Genomic DNA, 4510 nt, shown 5'->3' with positions numbered 1-4510 from the left:
AAAAATGTTCTGAAAAGTTATAACATGTATGTTATGAAATTTCATAACATATGTTGTGAAAACTAACAACATGAGACTGTGAAAGTTTCGAATCGTTCAAACAAGTTCCGGGGATTTTACTGCAAATATACTATAATTGTAAGTGACACTGTCGAGTTAGACAGTTGACAGTTGATAAAAATTGATGTGCCTGATGCTTCGTTTCTTACGAAGGAACAGACACAACTCGAGGGTGACGGGTCAGCACCCTAGGTGAGAGGCCGTTACTTAATCAAAGTTGTGGTACAACACATTACCAAAAATTTACTTTAGTTTTAATCAGTGTTTACTATGTCCATATTAGAGTACAACAGCTTCCCCCAAATCCTCAATTCTCTTACATTGCATAAAATCAGTTTCACTGTGTTCAGAAACGTGCCGCGCCCGCAGAGCAGAAACCGCTCGTTACAACGAGCCCCTTACCGGCCCCACGCGTCCCGAGGGCATCTGTCTGCTGGCTGGACGACTTGCTATGCTGGCTCTTCGACCCCCTTTCTCTTCATTTTCCTTCTGCTCCAACAAGCTGCTCCCAGCACGGACATGAGCCCCTCGTCCCCGTTCCCCTCTCACACCTCCGTCAGAGAACGGCCCCCCTGTGGGACAGCCCTGCTCGCCGTGCTGGCCATATAGGTCGTGTAGGAGCCCGCTGTCACCCGCGTCACTTACCGGCCCCGGTCCCTTCTCACCTTGCCCCATCGAGGGGGTAGCGGGGTGGAAAAGACAGAGGCTGGACAAGCTTCCGAGAAATAATAGAGATGTTCGGGTTGCGACCAACAATCCCATCGCCTCGCTTGCTGAAAGAATAAGAGAAAAGAAACGGAAAGAAGGCGGGTGGCAACACTTTAAAATCATTTCGTTCACTTTAAAACAATTTTTTTTTTTTTTTGAAAATGCCCATTTTGGGGCTGGCCGGGTTGTGGTTGTAACCTTGACTGCTGCACGAGCTGCTACGCGGCCACGCGTCCTGGCTGACGGCCAGCCCCTGTGGTCCGGTGGCCTCGGGGGCGGCCCGGGGGCGGCGCGGGGGATCCCGGTGAGGGGGTCGGGGGCCTCTCTATTAACACAGAGCCACGCCGCCGCTCTTATGAAATATCGTTCGGGAAAGTTGTCACGCCGCTGCTGTCGCCGTCGCGCACTGTCCAAACCGCAATTAATTATTATTTCCCTGTGGGGGAGTATGATTTTTATTTTTTTGAAATGCCGACCATTTTTTTCCCAACCGAGCATATACACGCATAGACACCGTAAAGGAATATCATCAAAAAATGATTTTGTATTAACTCTGGTATTTACAAATTTACGGTAGAAACTATAAGACTATACACCAGTTATCTTTTTATTTCCATTTTGCATCCTGCTAAAAACAAAGATTTGGTTTTGATATGCGGTTTAAAATTTTCTCGTTTGATCAATGGGAAAAAATGTTTGTTGTTAGGTGGTAGCACGTCTTTCAAAGTTGTGTAATTATTTCAATTATTAGTTTTGAAAATTTGAATGCTTTTGCTTGTTTACTGAAGAGACGTTCTGACTCAGACGTCAAGGCCGTGTCAATTTCGATCAAAAGGACAAAATCACATGCAGAGTCGAGGGCGGGGGTGTGGAGGCATTTCCACCCAATCAACCGTCTCTTGTTCACATTCCTACTGCTATGCCCTCCAAAAGTTTCAAGCTGATTCTAATCCCTTTCCTTTTCGTTTTGCCTTCAGGGTTTTTTCGCCTGTTGTCGCAGTAGACTAGCAAGCGTGCTGTCTCTGGCCGCTTTCGTCCAACAACTTGGGAACTCCTCATAATTCTCGCCGGTAAGTGTGACCCATTCCAGCACCGGGGTCGGTCTGATCACGCTGGCGACAGCGTGGAAAAATTCGAGAAATAGGTTCTTCCAGGAACACTCTTTCTCAGCGTCGCACGTGTGCTTTCGCTCTTCGTGACGGCGGGGTGGGGAGGACTTCAGGGACGCACGGCGGGCTGGCGGGATGCCCGGGCGTGGTGGGGTGCGTGGCGGGGCGTGTAGGAGCCCCTTGGACGGGGGCTGGGCTGGACCGCTTCTCAGTCCTGATACTACAACACGCCTCGCCGCACGATACTACTACGACATACTTGTGGGTCCGGATATTTGGCCAATAAATAATTGCCGTTTCCGCAGCTGTGTCGTTGCGCAAACTATGATGATAACGGCGAGGTTTAGACTGCCGCTGAAGTGGCGTTAGTACACAATATTTCGGATAAGAAATATTATTTCGTGAAATCGCAGAAATTACAATCCCTTTTACCGGGTACCCTACCCTGCAAGCCCGCCATCCTTCATATAGCTATAGATTTTAGGCAGCCCTACTCCTTTAAAAAGGTAATAAAGTGGGCACTTTTAATCGATCCGCTGTGTGTAGGTTTGGCGGAAGACGCAGGGCCTGCTTGTTTTAATTTGCTATGATTGTGGTTTTGGTTCGACGCCAAGAATAAAGCTTTTCGTCCTCTCCCAGTTCGTTGGCGCGATGTGGTCCAATTCGATGGATTTAAGACGTGCTCGTGTGTCTGTGTGTGTGCGTCTGAGGGGATGGGGGTGGAGCGATCGAGGGGGTGGTCGCTAAGGCCGAAGGGCAAGGCCACGGCAGCCCTTGACTCATCCACTACTGCCCCAGCCATCTTGCAGCGTTCGGCGTTTCCCCTCTGACGGCCGCGGCTCTTCCCTGCGCTCGCCAGCAGCGCCTCCTTTTCTGCTATTTGCATAAAAATTCATTCCACGTCTCGCGGAGAGCTGAGGCGGAAGGGCGCTCGGGGCGAGGCCGTGGTGGCGGTATGACCAGTCCGGGGTTCCGCCCCGATTTTGCTTGCCCACCTCCACGCGAAGCCCGGGCCCCGGGCCACGCCACGCCACGCCGCCACCTGGCTCACATCGCATTCTGCTGACATTTGAGCTCCCCGCGGCGCGAGTCCCAGGGCAGAGCTGGCCCTTGCTGGGCAGGGCATGGGGAGGCGTGGCCGGAATTCTGCTTAGCGAGCAAAGTTTCCCGGTGTGAAAGGGCGAGTCTCCGGGAGAGAAACTCTCCCGCAGATTGGCGAGGCGAGGCGGGGCAGATGTTCTCTCGAAGAAGTCAGTCGCCACGCCTCGCACCGCGCCGCCTGCTCGCTGTGGGCCGACCGGGCCCGGCGGGCTGGAAACTCCTCGGCGGGCTGCGACATTAAGCTTTATTGGAGCGGCAGTTATCCGACGGGTAATTCACTCCCACCTCCACTGGTCCTGCCTGGAGAGTCTCCTGGAGCGTGCCTGGCGTCGTGCCGCCGCTCCGGTCCTGGAGAGTTTCCTATGGAGCGTCTCCTTCCGGAGCTTCCTCCAGGATCATGATGCTGATCCTGGCCAGCAGCCATTTCTGTACCGGCGAGTCGCTTGCACTTCACTGAGGCCACCGGATGCTTTGCGCGCTTAGTTTTGCAAAACGGAAACTTAATTTTAATTACGACGGCAGTTAAAATTTGAAGAGCTACTCGCCTGTTTCACAACCCCTGGCTTTCCGAAGTACAAGTGTGTTAGTGCGCAATGGGAAGAGAGAGGGAGAGCAGAGATGTTCGCAAGACTCCTTCAGTAAAGTTTGCCTCCACGACAGAGAGGTGGTTCAATTAATGAAGCGCGAGGGAACGTGCTCGTGGAGCTGATTTCATCCGACAAGACATAGTATGGCCCTGCCGTGGTGGATATCTAACGTGAGAGGGGCTGGAGGGTTAGAGGGCGAGGGGTAAGCATCCGGGTCTGCTCAGGTCTGCTGACGCGGGCGCCGGGGGTGTATGGAGGTAGGAGATGACTCGCCTGTAGGGTGTATAGGGCTCAGGCTCTGTGTGAGAGAGAGGGGAGGGGAGCGAGAGCGCAGGTATACGGGGGGAATGCTGATGCAGAGAGACGGATTAGGCTGGAAGAGGCAGCTAACGCAGTCGTGGCACAGCCGGGCCACTCGCCCACGGAAGGAGCTGCTGACGGCAGAGAGGGACCCGGGCAGCCTTGGGAGATTTAGTAAGGGTTGGGATTGAAACCGAAGACCCACCCACCTCCGCGCCCCGCCCCCTCCACACCCTGCTGCTCCCAGTCGTTTTCCCGTCGAGCAGCACGACACGGCAAATAAGCAATGCGGTCCCTTTGCCGATCAGTGATCAGCCCTCGCCGAAACCCGTGATGTTCATGGTTTTAAATTTCACGAGCTGATATCTGTTTGAATTTCTCATCCAATCAAGGTCAAAAAACTTAATAAAAGAAAATTAAATGGAAAAAGTACCGTCAAAACACATGTCTTCTTTTAATTTAGTTTTTTAAGTGTGAAAACTTGAATCATACAACTTTTGGTAACGTCTAAGTCTTATTTTGACAAAAACTTCTAAATTTTACCCCTTAGATGAAACGCACTTCTCAACATTTGCATACGTTTAAAGATAAATGCGTCAAGTAAAGTACGAAACAAAACATGATTGTTCTCTCAGTGCCGTGGGA

The 4510-nt window shown here is 51.8% G+C and overlaps 1 long non-coding RNA gene across 1 annotated transcript in view; it reads left to right on the top strand.

The window, feature by feature from the left end:
- LOC127751247 (uncharacterized) overlaps positions 1-1839 on the top strand; it is a 73709-nt gene extending 71870 nt beyond the window's left edge. Inside the window, exon 4 of the long non-coding RNA XR_008012037.1 lies at positions 1746-1839. This is a non-coding gene — a long non-coding RNA (uncharacterized LOC127751247). The remainder of the gene's footprint in view (positions 1-1745) is intronic.
- The last annotated feature ends 2671 nt before the right edge of the window (positions 1840-4510 follow it).

The sequence above is a fragment of the Frankliniella occidentalis genome, unplaced genomic scaffold, assembly GCF_000697945.3.
Source record: "Frankliniella occidentalis isolate FOCC.00 unplaced genomic scaffold, Focc_3.1 Scaffold393, whole genome shotgun sequence".
NCBI classification, from domain to species: Eukaryota; Metazoa; Arthropoda; class Insecta; order Thysanoptera; family Thripidae; genus Frankliniella; species Frankliniella occidentalis.
Note: the sequence above shows the minus strand (reverse complement) of the source record. Positions and strands in the feature narration are given on the sequence as shown.